The sequence below is a fragment of the Heptranchias perlo genome, chromosome 27 (assembly GCF_035084215.1).
Source record: "Heptranchias perlo isolate sHepPer1 chromosome 27, sHepPer1.hap1, whole genome shotgun sequence".
Classification (NCBI taxonomy): domain Eukaryota; kingdom Metazoa; phylum Chordata; class Chondrichthyes; order Hexanchiformes; family Hexanchidae; genus Heptranchias; species Heptranchias perlo.
The window spans coordinates 22,418,269-22,437,475 of NC_090351.1; the positions used below are offsets into that span (position 1 = coordinate 22,418,269).

Consider the following 19,207-nt stretch of genomic DNA (forward strand, 5'->3'; position numbering starts at 1 on the left):
GTTAAGCATGATTTCCCTTTCATAAACCCATGCTGACTTTGTCCAATCCCATTAATGCCTTCCAAGTGTTCTGTTATCACATCCTTTATAATAGACTCTAGCATTTTCCCCACTACTGATGTTAGGCTAACTGGTCTGTAATTATCTGTTTTTTCTCTCCCTCCTTTTTTAAATAGTGGGGTTACATTTGCCACCCTCCAATCTGTAGGAACTGTTCCAGAGTCTATAGAATTTTGGAAGTCTATAGATTTTGGAGTGTGCACAGTTGCTCCTCGATTCTCTGCTACAGAGACTCAATTTTCCAACTCTTTATACAAATATTTTACCCCTGGATACACTGAGGAGCTATCATGGTCCACAATTGCACTCCACACATTTCACAAAGGTTTCTGTACTGCCATCCTTGTATGTCCAACTGAAAACAGGTTACCAGACATTCTTGTATAGTTCAGGCTTGAGAACCTGCCTTTGGGACGAAGTTGAACTTTATACAAGACAGCAGTGAAGCCCCTCCCATAATGACAGTAAGATCCAAATTCAAGCAATCAGTGAAGTGTAATTACTCCCTCTCCCCCTTACTCTAGGTGCCTTGTACTAAATATATCAACAATTGGTTCACTCCACACATTAAATGTTGCAATAATTACAGTATCCAATGAACCAACTGTCATCTCCGCAGGTGCTAAACTACAGTGGTTTAACACCCCTAACCAAATACTAATACTCTGTATTTCACAAAGGGAAACTCCAAATGGAACAGAAATTTGTCTTTATTCAGTCTCTCCCTCTATCTCTTATGCTTCCCTTAATTTGTTGTTGTCTTTTACACTGTTCTCTTGCTGTGTCACACTGCTCTCTCACTGTCACACAATGCTCTCTTGCTAATGTTTCTTGTTGTCCCACACACTGCTCTCTGTTGCTGCTGTTTCCCTCTCACTGTCACACTGTTTCCTTGCTGTTTCTCACACTGCTCTCTGTTGCTGCCGTTTCTCTTTTGCTCATCTCTCACACTGGTCTCTCTCTGTTGCTACTATTTTTCTCATTTAAAACAGCCAAGTTCTTGCCCCTTGATAGCTTTCCTACGGTGAAGGTGCTATATAAATGCAAGTTGTTGTTGTTTTTGTTGATAGCCATCCAGTGACACAGCTGCAAGTATGAATAATGGACTTTGGGCAAGGATAGGACCAGACTCATAATATTGATGAAAGGTCTTCGACCTGAAACGTTAACTCTGTTTTGCTCTTCACAGTTATTGCCTGACTTGCTGAGTATTTCCAGCATTTTCTGTGTTTTATTTCAGATTTCCAGCATCCGCAGTATTTTGCTGTTCTCATAATATTGAGGTCAATTTTAACCTAATTAGCCGGGCGGGAATCCCACAGGATTGTATGGAAAGCGATTTTACACCTCCACCAAATATTATTCTCCAATACCTTCAATGGAGAGTAAAATCGGGCAGGGTGTAAAACCAGCATTGCACCTGATTCCCTCAATATCCCGACGGGCGGGTTAGGTTCAAATTGACCCCCATACTATCAAAGAACCTGCCAATACTGTCTCAACTGCACATGAATTGTACTTGTGCCAGGTACTAGGAGGCACCCTTGGAACTGTATACTTCACTTACACATCAAAACCTTCAGAACTAGTAAAGAGGAGAGGAAGGTTTGGGTGGAAAGAATAGTAGCCTAAAGATAAGAAAAAGACGAGTACAAAGGAGATTAAAGATAACATAAATGCTGAAGGAACAGAAAAGGTTAGATGAAGTAATAATATAATAAACAGGAGTATTGAAAAATAAGAGCATATTAAATTGCCTGTATAGCAATGTACAGAGTATCAGTAACAAAATGGGGATATTAGAGTCAATGTTGAGGTACAGATCAGCCATGATCTAACTGAATCGTGGAACAGGCCCGAGGGGCAGAATGGCCATTTCCTGTTCCTATAATTAAAAGTGAGGAAATAAATGCAATAGGGATAATGGAAACATGGCTGCCAACAGGCCAGGTTAAATATTATAGGCTATAATGTATTTAGAAATGATAGGGAAGGAAGAATGAGTGGTGTGGTGGCTGTGTTAATCAGAAGGGGTTCAATAGGATGGATGTGGAGAAACTGTTTCCACTTGTAGGTGAGTCCAGAACAAAGAAACATAAATTTAAAATAATCACTAATGGATCAAATCAAGAATTTAGGAGGAATTTCATTAGAGTGACGAGAATGTGGAACTCGCTGCCACACTGAGTGATTGGAGCAGATAGTGTTGATGCATTTAGGGGGAGGCTTGATGCATACATGAGGTAGAAGGGAATAGAGATACAGGCATAAGGTGGGAGGAGGTCACTAGAGTGGGAGGAAGCTTGTGTGGAGTATAAATACCGGCATAGATCATTTGGGCCGAATGGCCTGTTTCTGCACTAGCAGTAGCTTTAAAAAAGTACTTAGACTGATAACCTGTAATACCCTGCTTCTCCATGATCTGTTAAGTTTTAAAGATAATAAAAGTTGAATATGTTTTAAAAATCAGAGCTAAATTCCTTTGACTCACCTTGGGCATTGTGCCTATCTCACCTCCTATGATGAGTGATAATGCAGAACAGGTGAACAGGCACCTCTTTTTAATTTGCAGCTCCGTTTAATTACAACACCAGCAGATAATCTGTGCAATTCTTCATGCGCAAATCACAAGGGGGAACCTGTTGGAACCCGATGAGTTAAAACCAGGATAAAAATAAAACTTGCAATCCATTTGGGTTTTGGATACCTCTGCAATATAGCACTTGTTATAAGTTCAGACAGTAATCAATTAAGAAGGACCTCCGAGCTGATAAACACATGAAGGCCAGTTTTCTGCTTCAACGCATGTTGGGCGAAAATAGCGGGGAAGTATGCACTCCCATGCCTTGATATTCCAAACAATTCCTAGATATTCGCTACTTGACTATGGATACGAAGTTATACCAACATTGATACATATCTCTCTGCAAAAGAAAATAAACTTTTAAATAAGAACACTTCATCAAGAACAGTAATCTACATCAATTATAAAGTTCAATAGTTAGAGTATTAACAGTTTATACAAAGTCACTGTTGCATGGTTTTTACACAACTCTACCATTCCTTGTTGTTAGGGTAGTTGGCTTGCTATTCGTAGTATTGATGGGAACCTGTTCTTTCAGAGGTTCCAGTTGCAATGCTCGCTCAATCTTTAGTTGAGTATCAGGCACGGTCTTCTGTTGTGCTCTATTTTTGTGACTGTGGTCTGTTTGTTCTGAATTTACTGGATGGCTTCACCTGTGTTGTGGAGAATGTAATCAGACTCTCTTGCCTCTCCACAAACAATGGGGGTGATTTTAAACTCCAAGAATGGGTGGGTTGGGGACGGGTGGGAATTGAAAATAGTTGTTTTTGGGGTCGCGACCGCAACCCGGCTTTATTTCCGGGTTTAACGTCGGCGCGGAAAAGTACAGGCTTTCCACTGGGAATGCAAAGTCTGAACATTTTGCGGTTGCGACCCAAAAAAACAACAGTTTTCAACTCCAACGCGCCCGTTTTTGGGGTTTGAAATCGTCCCCAATGGGTCTGTTTTCCACAAGTACCTCTGGTTCCTCCTATACATCCTTACATTTTCAGTTCTAACACTGTCAAATCTAACACTGTCAAATCTGACGTTGTATTTTTCTTCTTCTTTAAATTCTGACAACTTCTCTAAGCTTATCAAGCTCTTTATTATATTTATTGTAGACTTGGGCCTGTTTGACATTTCTTTTACATCACTTAGAATTTTTCAGGTCAGTTTCCTGTAGAGAGGAATGTCTTGGTTGTTGTCTACCAAATATTCTTGTTTTGTGAGCTTTGATGAACTCTACATCATTGAAACATTCTCAAAATCCTCTGCTACAAGTTGCATATGTTGGAAGAGTTTAGCGCCTAGAAAAGATCTCCACCCACTCGGCACTACTTAAAAACTCAGTACTGTTATTGTTCTTGGAGTTTCTAAAATAAACTATTTTTCCACCAATGGCTTATTTTCTGCTTTGTTGAACATGAGCAGTGAAGTGTTAGAATTCTGAAGTTCTCTAGCATTTGGATCATCAAACAGTCTCAACTATTCGTTCTCATGTAAAACACTGATAACACCATCACACTCCATCTGAGATCTGAGTCACCTGTTGTTTGCATGCATGTTGGCATATAATTTCTCTGGGTACAGGCATGGTGCCGGAGGACTGGAGGATTGCTAATATTGTACTGTTGTTTAAAAAGGGAGAGAGGGATACACTGAATAATTACAGGCCAGTCAGCCTAACCTCAGTGGTGGGAAAATTATTGGAAACAATTCTGAGGGACAATATTAATCATCATTTAGAAAGGCACAGATTAATCAAGGTAGGTCAGCATGGATTTGTTACAGGAAGGTCGTGTCTGACTAATTTGATTGAATTTTTTGAGGAGGTAACAAGGAGGGTTGATGAGGGTAGCGCGTTTGATGTAGTTTACATGGAGTTTAGTAAGGCTTTTGACAAGGTCCCACATGGCAGACTTGTCAAGAAAGTACAAGCCCCTGGGATCCAAGGGAAAGTAACAAGTTGGATCCAAAATTGGCTTAGTGCCAGGAAGCAAAGGGTAATGGTTCTCAGGTGTTTTTGTGACTGGAAGGTTGTTTCCAGTGGGGTTCCACAGGGCTCAATACTAGGTCCCTTACTTTTTGTGGTATATATCAATGACTTAGATTTAAATGTAAGAGGCATGATGAAGAAGTTTGCAGATGATATAAAAATTGGCCGTGAGGGTTGATAGTGAGGAGAAAAGTTGTAGACTGGTCAGGTGGACAGAAAAGTGGCAAATTGAATTCAATTCGGAGCAGTGTGAGGTAATGCGTTTGGGGAATTCAAACAAGGCAAGGGAATACACAATAAATGGTAGTATACTGAGAGGTGTAGAGGAAGGGAGGGATCTTAGAGTGAATGTCCGCAGATCCCTTTAGGTAGCAGGACAGGTAGATAAGGTGGTTAAGAAGGCATTTAGGATACTTTATTTTGTTAGCCAAGGCATAGAATATAAGAGCAGGTAGGTTATGCTAGAACTGTATAAAACACTAGTTAGGCCACAGCTAGAGTACTGCATACAGTTCTGGTCACCATATTACAGGAAAGATGTGGCTGCACTAGAGAGAATATGAAGGAGATTTATGAGGATGTTGCCAGGTCTGGAGAATTTTAGCTATGAGGAATGATTGAATAGGCTGGGGTTGTTTTCTTTGGAATAGAGGAGGCTGAGGGGAGATTTGATTGATGCATATAAAATTATGAGAGGCCTTGATAGAGTGGATAAAGCCTGGTGCCAAAACCACCCGTCTCTTTTAGGTGGTAATCATGCAGATGCAAATCAGGGTCCTAGGACCCCGAAAGCCATTTTAGTTTGGAGTCAGAGTGCGTTGTGCATGCTGCGATCATTTCCGCGAGCGATAAAGCTGAAGAGGCTCAGCCAGGGTAAGTGGGCTCCTCCGCACCTCGCAAAAATAATCTGGGTCACTGCTGCCCCAGGAACCCCCTCTTCCTTGATTGCAACCCCACCCCTGCTCTCCCCCCACCCCGCAATGGAAGCGGAGGTGGCCCGATATTGGCCAGCATTAAACCGGCAAGCTGTATCAGGGTGCCTCACTCCACAGCTCATCAGCCCGTTGTAAATGAGGCCGGTGCCTCAAAATCACAGCCGCCTCTTTGCCACGGGTATGGGCACGCTCCACCGGTTGGTCGCGCAAAAGTCAAAATTGACCCCATTTTCTCCCTTTTCTTTGGTAAATATTGCACTTCTTCCAAGTACTTATTTCATTGAGCTGCTTTGCTGTCAATTCGCTCGCTTTACATACGTCAATGCAAGCTTTGAAGGACAGTTTAAGTTCTTGTAAAATTCTCTTCTTAGTACTATTGTTCTATCTCTGATTAGACCACCTTCTTGAGCCCCATGGTTACATGTTCTAGATAAGGTGCAGAGAGCCATTACACCCACTATTGTCTCATTAGGATCTTGGTCCCATTTTTTGAATGCATGGCTTTCATTAGTCTCTACAACACAAAATTGTTTCACCTTGCAAAGAATAACCCTTATGCTAGGCCTATCTTCATCTGTCTCAAATTGAAGTCCATGAAATATTTTCAGAGCTTTTTTCGTACATACTAATAATTACTGTAGCAGTTCTGATTATCTTTTGGTTATTTAATGAGACATGATGTAATCTCACACTTGCCCCAAATTCTTTTAAAGCTTTTCAAAATTGTTTGTTCGATTAACTGCCGTCTCTAGTTTTGCTATTATTGGTACATATAGATTTGCAGAACTGTACAACAGCTGCATTTCTAGTGTTTAATATTTTAATTTTCAATTTCAAATGACTTTTTTTGGCTGATACAGAGCAAGATATAGTCAAACAAAACCAGTAGAGGACCCATATTTGAGCAGTTTAGAGTACTGAGGTGAAAAGCACAGAGAGCAGTAGGAAACTGGCATTCCTGACTTCAAATTTTTCTTTCTCTTCTGTATCTCCTTTTAACACATTATGGTTGATATCAACTAACTTACTTCCAATTTGGACACCATGTAGCACTTGTTATTAAGTTCAGTCAGTAACAACTAGAAAAAAACTTCAGAGCTTAATAGGTGCTATTTATTGCTCAGTCATCTTAACTAACTGCCAATCAGACAAATGCAAAGGGAACAGCCAGGGAATTTCTTGTACTTGGCTATGGTTGCAAAATTATGTCACTATTGATGCACACATGATCACTCCACTAAAAGTGCACTCCACTGTACAAATAGAAAAATGGGCATCTGGTTACTGTGAGCATACTGTGTACATATTTAGGCCGTGATTTTTGTACTCTGTAGCCTGCAATTTTCCACTCTGTCATTTTAATGGGTGGAAAATTGCAGGCTGGGGACTGCAAAAGCATAAAATTTTCCCCTTAATCTTTTGGATTTGCAAAGCTATTTTTCCTTACTGCTTGCAAAATGGCTGATGAGAACATTCTTTGGAGTTCCTCTATCCTACATGTCTATTGATGTTCTTTGGAATGCAATTGAATTAAAAAGTTGTTTCTTCCCTTGTCTATCTGTGTAGTGCTGTCTCATTTTTCTGCTATGCCCTGAACCTCGTAGAACTCTCTCCTTTTAAATTTATGTCATGGGCTAATTGACTAACAATATGCATCACCATTAATCCAGGACTAAAAGCACTAACTTATGGGACAGGCTGACAGAAATGTACTTGTTCCTCTTGGAGGGAAATAACACTGAGTGGAAACATTATCTAGATCTTTAAAACAGTGAAAAACTCAGATTATGTGGATGTAAACAGTCTTTTTTACTTAAACTGTGGTTGCAGGTCTAGAGGACGAGTGCAAAACTGACAAGCTTCATTCAAGACGAGAGATTAGAAAACATTTTTCTTTCCATAGAATAGAGTAAGTGGAATAAATTTAAATTAATGTTGTAGTTGATTAACTCCTTTAAAAAGAAATTGGATATGTAGTTAAAAGGGGTTGAAGGTTTGCAGGATTTAAATGGTTATTTTTGTAGGACCAGACCATAGGAAGATTGTGTAGAATTCAGCTGAATAATGTTGGATTGATATCCTGGAGTGTTTTATTGAATTTTCTCTTCATAGTGTTACCTATGGTTATTTGGTTCCCTCAAAAGGATAAATGGATTCCGAAGAATCTATGACAATATAAGTTGTACATGAAGCATTGCAAAGAGAACTCAATAGCACAAATGGCCTTTCCTGTCACTCCAAACTTTTTTTTAACCTTATTATAGTTAACCTGAGGATCAAACTGTTGCAGTTGCTTACAGAAATGTTCCACAAAATGCTTTTAGTGCTCATGCTTTCCAGTTTGATGGCAACAGCAGCTAATGTTACAACTATGGATTGCCACTAAGAGGGAGGGAGAGTCCACCAACTGCTGCATGCGTCACCGATCTTATCTTTTCAGGTACAGATGCTATTACAGATGTGAAATTGCCAGCTGAGTTTGTCATCTGGATTGTCTGAAAGCTTTCTTTGCAGACCTCTTGTCAGAATTTTACCAGCATGATTCTTATCACTTCGCTGGAAGCAGGCAGACAATATTCAGAAATGGATTTTCAGTGGAGAAAATGCAGAAAGAAAAGATGTAACATGGACTCAGGAGATAGAGCTGATAATTTCACAACTTTTGGCCCGCCAGAATCATATGATAGTGTCAGCTTTGCCTCAATTGTAGAGGAGAGATGGGACAGCGAAAAATGAGAAAAGGGAGAGGAGAGAGAGAGTGAAGGGGAAAGAGAAAGGGAGGAGATGAGGATAGGGGTAGGAGGAGGATTATGGGGACTGAGGGAGCAAAGGTAGGAGAACTTTATATAATCTGCCAATGCTTGGGAAACATGAAATTTTGATCTGCGGCAGATATTAAAGTGAAAGTCTGCTTTTAATACAAGAAAGTTTTGCAACACAAGGTGAGAATTAGATCAACAATGTGTGAGAACATCAATGTTTCCAAATATAGCAATGGAGATGCAGCTGGAACTGTTTGCCATGCCACGGCACTTTCCCACAGGGAAGGAGTCCAAAGTGCCTGAGGGTGGTGCTGTGCGTCACTGCTGTCTGTATTCACCTTCTAGAAAAAAATGGCTGCAAATGCAAAAAATAAAACTGCACACTTGACAATATCAGCCAAGCTAAGGCTACATGGGCAAAGTATTCAGGCCATGAAGTGTTTCTTCCAACTTTAGTAACAATGTATGCCCTTATTTAACAACAAAAATTACAACTGCAACTTTACCTGAAGCCTTTGATACACAAACATCTTAAAAGGGGAATAAAAACAGAAAATACTGGAAATACTCAGCAAGTCAGTCAGCAGTTTCAAGTCAAAGGCCCTTCGTCAGGTCATTGACCTGAAATGTTGACTCTGTTTCTTTCTCCACAGATGCTGCCTGACTTGCTGAGTATTTCCAGCATTTTCTGTTTTTATTTCAGATTTCCAGCATCCGCAGCATTTTGCTTTTCATCTTAAAAATATTTTTTGGATGAAACCCTTTTAACGTATCTTAGACCCATGATGCACATGCATGTATTCAGACCCATGAAGGACTGCAGAATTAGCACCTGGGTGTCTCTTTATGTTTTCCTGTCACTTCCAACACCACTTAACTGCTTGCAGGAGAAGGTGGCAGATGCACAAGGGAGAAGCACCCTGTGCATCCAGCTTTTGACTGCATTTAAAGAGATCATTCCCACAGAATGCTTAGATGGAGTGGGAGAGGGTGAGTTGGAAGCCTTCCCACAGGCAGGGCTAGTACCAACCCTCTCCTGTTCCTTCGTCTGCCCCCACCTATTCAGACACTCACGACCACCCCAGACGACACTTAAGTACAGCACCACATCACACAGTACATTGAAAGGATGTCATGCAGCCATCATTCTAACCTATGTCCTGGAGGGGGAGGGTGAACAGCCAGTTGTTGTGGTGCATATAGGCACCAACGATATAGGTAAAAAACAGGATGAGGTCCTACAAGCTGAATTTAGGGAGTTAGGAGTTAAACTAAAGAGTAGGACCTCAAGGGTAGTAATCTCAGGATTGCTACCAGTGCCACGGGCTAGTCAGAGTAGGAATGACAGGATAGCTAGGATGAATACGTGGCTTGAGAGATGGTGCAAGAGGGAGGGATTCAAATTCCTGGGACATTGGAACCGGTTCTGGGGGAGGTGGGACCAGTACAAATTGGACGGTCTGCATCTGGGCAGGACTGGAACCAATGTCCTAGGGGGAGTGTTTGCTAGTGCTGTTGGGGAGGGTTTAAACTAATATGGCAGGGGGATGGGAACCGATGCAGGAAGTCAGTGGGAAATAAAGTGGTGACAGAAACAAAAGGCAGTAAGGGAGAGTGTACAGAACATGACCGGACAGATGGTCTGAGAAAGCAGGGCAAAGACCAAGGGAAGTCCAGATTAAACTGCATTTATTTCAATGCAAGAAGTCTGATGGGCAAGGCAGATGAACTCAGGGCATGGATGGGTACATGGGACTGGGATGTTATAGCTATTACTGAAACATGGCTAAGGGAGGGGCAGGACTGGCAGCTCAATGTTCCAGGGTACAGATGCTATAGGAAAGATAGAAAGAGAGGAGGGGGAGTTGCGTTCTTGATTAGGGAGAACATCACGGCAGTAGTGAGAGGGGATATATCCGAGGGTTCGCCCACTGAGTCTATATGGGTAGAACTGAAAAATAAGAAGGGAGAGATCACTTTGATAGGATTGTACTACAGACCCCCAAATAGTCAACGGGAAATTGAGGAGCAAATATGTAAGGAGATTACAGACAGCTGCAAGAAAAATAGGGTGGTAATAGTAGGGGACTTTAACTTTCCCAACATTGACTGGGACAGGCACAGCATTAGGGGCTTGGATGGAGGGAAATTTGTTGAGTGTATTCAGGAGGAATTTCTCATTCAGTATGTGGATGGCCCGACTAGAGAGGGGGCAAAACTTGACCTCCTCTTTGGAAATAAGGAAGGGCAGGTGACAGAAGTGTTAGTGAGGGATCACTTTGGGACCAGTGATCATAATTCCATTAGTTTTAAGATAGCTATGGAGAAGGATAGGTTTGGCCCAAAAGTTAAAATTCTAAATTGGGGAAAGGCCAATTTTGATGGTATTAGACAGGAACTTTCAGAAGTTGATTGGGAGAGTCTGTTGGCAGGCAAAGGGACGTCTGGTAAGTGGGAGGCTTTCAAAAGTGTGTTAACCAGGGTTCAGGGTAAGCACATTCCTTATAAAGTGAAGGGCAAGGCTGGTAGAAGTAGGGAACCTTGGATGACTCGGGAGATTGAGGCCCTAGTCAAAAAGAAGAAGGAGGCATATGACATGCATAGGCAGCTGGGATCAAGTGGATCCCTTGAAGAGTATAGAGATTGACGGAGTAGAGTTAAGAGAGAAATCAGGAGGGCAAAAAGGGGACATGAGATTGCTTTGGCAGATAAGGCAAAGGAGAATCCAAAGAGCTTCTACAAATACATAAAGGGCAAAAGAGTAACTAGGGAGAGAGTAGGGCCTCTTAAGGATCAACAAGGTCATCTATGTGCGGAACCACAAGAGATGGGTGAGATCCTGAATGAATATTTCACATCGGTATTTACGGTTGAGAAAGGCATGGATGTTAGGGAACTTGGGGAAATAAATAGTGATGTCTTGAGGAGTGTACATATTACAGAGAGGGAGGTGCTGGAAGTCTTAACGCGCATCAAGGTAGATAAATCTCCGGGACCTGATGAAATGTATCCCAGGACGTTATGGGAGGTTAGGGAGGAAATTGCGGGTCCCCTAGCAGAGATATTTGAATCATCCACCGCTACAGGTGAGGTGCCTGAAGATTGGAGGGTAGCAAATGTTGTGCCTTTGTTTAAGAAGGGCGGCAGGGAAAAGCCTGGGAACTACAGACCAGTGAGCCTGACATCTGTAGTGGGTAAGTTGTTAGAGGGTATTCTGAGGGACAGGATCTACAGGCATTTGGAGAGGCAGGGACTAATTAGGAACAGTCAGCATGGTTTTGTGAAAGGAAAATCATGTCTCACGAATTTGATTGAGTTTTTTGAAGGGGTAACCAAGAAGATAGATGAGGGCTGTGCAGTAGACGTGGTCTACATGGACTTCAGCAAAGCCTTTGACAAGGTACCGCATGGTAGGTTGTTACATAAGGTTAAATCTCATGGGATCCAAGGTGAGGTAGCCAATTGGATACAACATTGGCTTGACGACAGAAGACAGAGAGTGGTTGTAGAGGGTTGTTTTTCAAACTGGATGCCTGTGTCCAGCGGTGTGCCTCAGGGATCGGTGCTGGGTCCGCTGTTATTTGTTATTTATATTAATGATTTGGATGAGAATTTAGGAGGCATGGTTAGTAAGTTTGCAGATGACACCAAGATTGGTGGCATTGTGGACAGTGAAGAAGGTTATCTAGGATTGCAACGGGATCTTGATAAATTGGGCCAGTGGGCCGATGAATGGCAGATGGAGTTTAATTTAGATAAATGTGAGGTGATGCATTTTGGTAGATCGAATCGGGCCAGGACCTACTCCGTTAATGGTAGGGCATTGGGGAGAGTTATAGAACAAAGAGATCTAGGAGTACAGGTTCATAGCTCCTTGAAAGTGGAGTCACAGGTGGATAGGGTGGTGAAGAAGGCATTCGGCATGCTTGGTTTCATTGGTCAGAACATTGAATGCAGGAGTTGGGATGTCTTGTTGAAGTTGTACAGGGCATTGGTGAGGCCACACTTGGAGTACTGTGTACAGTTCTGGTCACCCTATTATAGAAAGGATATTATTAAACTAGAAAGAGTGCAGAAAAGATTTACTAGGATGCTACCAGGACTTGATGGTTTGACTTATAGGGAGAGGTTAGACAGACTGGGACTTTTTTCCCTGGAGAGTAGGAGGTTAAGGGGTGATTTTATAGAAGTCTATAAAATAATGAGGGGCATAGATAAGGTAGATAGTCAAAATCTTTTCCCAAAGGTAGGGGAGTCTATAACGAGGGGGCATAGATTTAAGGTGAGAGGGGAGAGATACAAAAGGGTCCAGAGGGGCAATTTTTTCACTCAAAGGGTGGTGAGTGTCTGGAACGAGCTGCCAGAGGCAGTAGTAGAGGCGGGAACAATTTTGTCTTTTAAAAAGCATTTGGACAGTTACATGGGTAAGATGGGTATAGAGGGATATGGACCAAGTGCAGGAAATTGGGACTAGCTTAGTGGTATAAACTGGGCGACATGGACATGTTGGGCCGAAGGGCCTGTTTCCATGTTGTAACTTCTATGATTCTATTTCCTTTTTTGTTTATTTGGTGTCCCACTAGAGTCAACTGCAATAACCAGTGCCTCACCAGATGCCAATGTCTTAGTATACCGTGTGTCATCCACTTTACCCAATGCAAGTACCAGGATGGGTACAAGCACCTCAGTGGAGTTTGATAATGGGGCCAATTTTCATTCGATGACAACTCTGGTGGAAGAATGTGCCTCATCGTAGCACTCTTCAACTATTACATAGAATCCCATAAAAATTACTACCCTGAAACAGGCCATTCACCCCAACCAGTCCATGTTGGTGTTTATCCTTCACATGAGTTCTAGTCCTAATCTCATGTGCCAGCCCCATTCCCATATCCATTTATTCCCCTTTCCTTCAAGCACCTTACAGTCTCTGCTTCAATCATTAACTCTGCTAATGGTTTCCACAGCCTTCCAACAATAATAACAACTACTTGCATTTATAAGGCACCCTTAACGTAGTAAAACATCCCAAGGCGCTTCATAGGAGCGATTATCAAACAAAATTTGGCACCGAGCCACGTAAGGAGATATTAGGACAGGTGACCAAAAGCTTGGTCAAAGAGGTAGGTTTTAAGGAGTGACTTAAAGGAGGAGAAAGAGGTAGAGAAGTGGGAACGGTTTAGGGAGGGAATTCCAGAGCTTAGGGCCTAGGCAGCTGAAGGCATAGCTGCCATTGGTGAAACAATGAAAATCAGGGATGCGCAAGAGGCCAGAATTGGAGGAGCGCAGAGACCTCGGAGGGTTGTAGGGCTGGAGGAAGTTACAGAGATAGGGAGGGGCGAGGCCATGGAGGGATTTGAAAACAAAGATGAGCGTTTTAAAATCAAGGTGTTGCGAACCGAGAGCCAATGTTGGTCAACGAGCACAGGGGTGAAGGGTGAACGCCACTTGTATGAGTTAGGATACGGGCAGCAGAGTTTTGGATGACTTCAAGTTTACAGAGGGTGCAAGGTGGGAGGCCAGCCAGGAGAGCATTGGAATAGTCGAATCTAGAGATAACAAAGGCATGGATGAGGGTTTCAGCAGCAGATGACCTGAGGCAGGGACAGAGACGGGCAATGTTATGGAGGTGAAGCAGGTGGTCTTGGTGATGGAAAGAATATAGGGTCAGAAGCTCAGTTCAGGGTCAATAGGACACTATGGTTGTGAACAGTCTGGTTCAGCCTCAGACCATGGCCATGGAGAGGGATGGAGTCAATGGTTAGGGAATGGAGTTTGTGGTGGGGACCGAAGACAATGGCCTCGATATTAGGGGGGAGGTGGGATGGCAGCGGCGGGGGAGGCGATTGGGCACATGGGTAATCAGCCCAATAAAATCTGTCCGTTCCCCACGTGATCGTGGGTAAATTGAAGCCACTTAGCTGGAGGAGCTCTATTTAAAGGGGCAGTCCTCCAATGACTGATCCTGAAGAAAAACCCAAACAGCACAATGGAGCAGCCCAGGGGAAAGGCTGCGCCTAGATTTAGTGATGCCTCACTCCAGTTGCTACTGGATAGGGTGAGGAGGAGGAGGGATTTCTTCTACCCGGTAGACGGGAGGAAGTGGTCTGCCTCTGCCACCAAGAAGGCCTGGCTCAAGGTGGCAGAGGAGGTCTCCAGCAGCAGCAACATCTCCCACACCTGGATCCAGTGCAGGAAGCGCTTCAGTGACCTAATTAGGTCAGCCAAAGTGAGGACACTTACTCATTCTCCTACATTCCGTCTTCCACATCATCGCCCCCACCCCGCAACTCGTTCTGCACTGCCAACACTACTCTATCACATCACTCCCCACACCCACTCAAAGCTCATCCTCAACTTACCTGCACTTCCTCACCTCCCCATTACTCATCCCACCACTGCCACTCAACCCAATCCTCATCCAATGTCATGGCTCTGTCTCATACTCACCCTCTGATGCATCTCTTTCACGGTCAGCCGCACCCAAACCAATGCATTCTTCGGTTGGCTGCGGCACCATCATTCACTCACGCGTCTGTACTTTCTCCCCTTATAGGACAAGAGAGCCCAGAATGCACGGGAGATGGCGAGGACCGGAGGGGTCCGCAACAGATAGTCGTCCTCACAGACGCGGAGCAGGAGGTGCTGGAGCTGAGCCGCACCCTCGAGTGCCTGTCCATCGGGGACGCCGAGACTGGCACCCGACAAACGTCTGGTTACAGAACTTTAACATTCAGCACGCACAATATGAATTGATGTTAACGTGCCTTGCCATCTTCAGCACCTCAACATCTGTGATCATGCTTAATATTGCCTTCTGTTTTCTTACAGGGCCTTCAGCAACCGCAGTGACGGCAGAGGGCGATTCCTCAGAAGACCTGCCAGCCTCTGAGGGTGCACCGTCACATCTGAGCAAGCCATCGACCAGCGTAGATACACACACCTCGGTGGGTCGCAGTCCGCAGTTAGTTGGGGTCACAAATGGTGAGTTACCACACACATGTAAGCACAGACTCTGGTGGCAGGGGCAGCTATGGAGAGTCTGTGTCGGTGGGAGCACTCCTCTCCAGGTTCTGCTCAGCTGGACACAGATGCTGAACCCTGGGGGCCATCCTTTAAAAGGAGAATGATTGAGGAGCAGCAGCACATTTGTGAGGTGCTGGAACAGGTGCCACCCACACTCTCCACAATCGCGCAGAGGATGGAGGAGTCCAACTCCTGCATGAGTGGAATGGTGGCACAGGTACGGGAGGGAATCTCTGAGATACTGTCACAGGGATGTGAGGACATCTCTGAGATAGTGTCGTGGGTAAGTGCGGGAATGTCTGCGATGGAGGGAAGGCTAGCCTCCATGGAGCTTCAAGCACGGCTCACAAATGAGCCCATTCAGGCCCTGACAATGGCCGTTTGAACTCAGGGTGAACAACGTTCTGCCACCTTAAACAGGTAGACAGATACACTAGCACTGACCTTACAAGGCTTCAGACATATCCTCCAAACTGTCATCCAGCAGAGTAGTAGGAGTGCTGTGGGCCTGGCCCAGGGGAGGGATGATGGCAAAAGGGGAAATGGAAGTGGGGACGCCACTCAAAGCGCCCCAACGTCTCACCCATTGCGTCCCTCTCAAGCAGTAACCGCAATGCTGCCTCCTCTCCAGGTGGCCGACTCTGCCCCTGCACAGGTGCAGGTGGAGCAGTCTTTGGAGGGGCCCTCACGATCACCAAAACCCAGAGGACGTAGGCCCAAAGCATCTAATTGGTCAGGGCATGAACAAGAGCAACCTGCCACTACCTCTGCTGCAGCCACGGGGGATGGTAGAAGTAGTCGGAAACAAAAGGCGAAGATTTCGCAAACACAAAGGGGATGCACAAGGGTGTTTGATGGTTGGTCATATTTTTTATTTATATTTGCTTTTTGTTAAATGCACATTAAATATTATTATTGTCACCACTTCTGCCACGTCTTGGCCATGCTTGACTGGCTTCTGTAATAAGGCCCTTTCATGAGATTCACCATGAGCTCCCACACTTGATGCCACCCATTGGGTCACTCTACAGTGGCTGTATGTATAGTTGCAGGACTGTTTTGTGCAGGGAGTGGGGGTTGCTGGTGTGGCTGCTGCTCTATCCACGTGGTGAGGACTGGACTTTCACTGTCTGATGTTAGGAGAACCGTTCACATATCAGTGACTCTCTGGCCTCACGAGCAGTCAGGTGAGCCGCTGTTCTGCCCATGGGTTGCTCCTTCTCCTCCTCCTCCCCCCCCTCCTCCTCCTCCTCCTCCTCAATGTGGGTGGCAGATGTGAATGGGGCCTCCTCAAGTGGCACCCCTCTCTGTTGTGCCCTGTTGTGCAGAGCACAACACACGACTATAATGCGTCCTACTCTGTCTGGTGCGTATTGAAGCGCTCCCCCAGAACGATCAAGGCACCTGAAGTGCATCTTGAGCAGCCCGAAAGCATGCTCAATTGTAGACCTGGTAGCGATGTGGCTGTAGTTATATCGACACTGTTGCAGTGGCGGGGTTCCTCAGAGGTGTTATGAGCCACGTGTGCAGGAGCCAGCCCTTGCGGGTGTTCGGTGTGTGGAAGAGGGGCGGGATGTTGGACTCCTGGAGGATGAAGGAATTGTGACAGCTGCTAGGGTATCTGGCGCACACATGAAGGAATCTCTTGCGGTGGTCACAAATGAGCTCATTGTTGATGGAGTGATACCCCTTCCTGTTGATGAACAATCCTGGCTCGTGTGGAGGTGCTCGTATTGCTATATTGCAGTCGATTACACCCTGCACCCTTGGGAAGCCAGCCACAGCGTGGAATCCCAATGCCCTCTGCGTCCGGCTGAGGTCGTCCATGGTGAAGTTGACGTTGTGCGAGGCCCTGCAAAACAAGCCGTCTGTGACCTGCCTTTTGCACTTGTGTGCAGATGACTGAGAGACCCCGGCAATATCCCCGGTGGCACCCTGGAATGATCCGGAGGCGAAGAAGTTGAGGGCAGTGGTGACTTTGACAGCCCAGCCGGGAGCAGCTCGGCATGAAGGAGGCTGCAGATGTCTGCGACGACCTGGCGACTGACTCTGAGCCCCTGTATGCACTGCTCCTCAGAGAGGTTCAGGAAGCTAAGCCTCGGTCTGTAGATCCTGTGGCGAGGGTAGTGCCTCCTGCGACGTCGCGCTCTCTGTTGTTGCCCTTGGTGCTGTTGTGCAGGTGCAGCACTGTGTTGTGGAGCTCCACATGGCGGAGTTGGATGCCGTGCCTGGCGAGGCTAGTGATGTTGCTCGTCCTCAGATGTAGTGGTGAATGCAGCCATGGCGCTCCCCCATTCTGAAGGTGTGAATTTGAGGGGGTCCGCAAAGTAGGTGAATATGTTTGCACAGCAGAGTTTTGGGTGGAAAGTAAGAATTTTGAGTGAAAACACAAAGGTCTTGCAGCCAAAACTTTGTCTGAAGTGACAGAGTGCCCTGCTGCAATAAATGACGTTTTCTCCCCACCTGTCAAATAATCATTTGCATCTCCCACTGGCTGTTGGCTGAAACACGTCTGTTGCAACAGGGAGTGTTTCTCACAGCACAGGAAACACGCTGAGGATCCTTCAAAATTACATCCCTGCCAAAATGTCTACTCAATCAAGTATTTCAAGTACTTTAACTACCTGTCAAACTATGTAAATTATCATCCCGCCGGCTTTAATTGCCAGTGGGACTCCTGCATTCGGGAGGCGCGCGCGTACCTGAATGCGTCACTGGGGAACCCAGACGTCAGTGGGTTGGAGCCGGGCTCCGAGCCCGCTCTGGATTTCAGCGATTTTCGGAGCCCCCCCGCCCCAACGCACCCACTCCGTCATCTGAAAGTCGGCCCCAATGACTTTTGTCTTCCCAATATTTAATTGGAGGAAATTTCTGCTCATCCAATACTGGATGTCAGACAAGCAGTGTGACAAATCAAAGGCAGTGGAGGGTTGAAAGAGGTGGCGGTGAGGTAGAGCTGGGTATCGTCAGCATACAGGAGGAAATTCACGTTATGTTTTTGTAGATGAGAAATAGGAGGGGGCCAAAGATAAATCTTTGGGGGACTCCAGATGCAGGAGTGGAAAGAGAAGCCATTGCAGGTGATTGTCTGGCTATGACTGGAATGGAGCCAGGCGAGAGCAGTTCCATCCAACTGCTCTCCACAATGGAGGTGAGGCTTTGGAGGAGGGTGGTGTAGTCAACCATGTCAAAGGCTGCAGACAGGTCGAGAAGGATGAGGAGGAATAGTTTACCATGGTCACAGTCACATTGTGACTTTGATAAGGGCTGTTGTAGAGACGGAAACCTGATTAGAGGGGTTCAAACATGGAGTTGCGGGAAAGATGGGCACAAATTTGGGAGGCGACAACGCATTCAAGGACGTTGAAGAGGAAAGAGAGGTTGGAGAAGGGGCAATAGTTTGCAAGGGGTCAAGGGTGGGTTCTTTGAGGAGGGATTGATGATGGCAGAGTTGAAGGGGAAGAGGACAGTACCTGAGGAGGGGGAACCATTAACAATATCAGCTAACGTGGGGGCCAGGAAGGGAAGTTGCGTAAAATGGTTTTTCCTCTCTGTGTCCTAAATCTCTTGCATTTAATCTTATATCCATGTCCGCCTCAATCACTGGAAGCAGTCTGTTTCTACCTACTCTGTCCTACTCCTCCATCATTTTAAACACCTCTATCAAATCGCCCCTTAATCTCTTCTGTTCTAATGAAAAAAGCCTCAGTTTTTCAAGTCTTTCAAGTATTTGTGTTTCCTCATACCAGGTAGCACCTTAGTGCTGTACCCTCTCCACTGCCTCAACATCCTTCCTGTAGTGTGCAGCCCAAAACTGCACACATACTCCAACTGTGATCTTATTAAGGTTTTATATAGATTC

At 45.0% G+C, this 19,207-nt stretch overlaps 1 long non-coding RNA gene across 3 annotated transcripts in view; it reads right to left on the reverse strand.

Annotated features, from left to right (window-relative positions):
• Positions 1–19,207, reverse strand: part of LOC137344692 (uncharacterized) — a 50,756-nt gene that overhangs the window by 18,392 nt on the left and 13,157 nt on the right. The window contains exon 2 of one of the 3 annotated variants that reach the window (XR_010968436.1): positions 2,552–2,699. The exons of the other annotated variants lie outside the window; for them this stretch is intronic. This is a non-coding gene — a long non-coding RNA (uncharacterized lncRNA). The remainder of the gene's footprint in view (positions 1–2,551; positions 2,700–19,207) is intronic. 3 annotated transcript variants of the gene reach the window in all.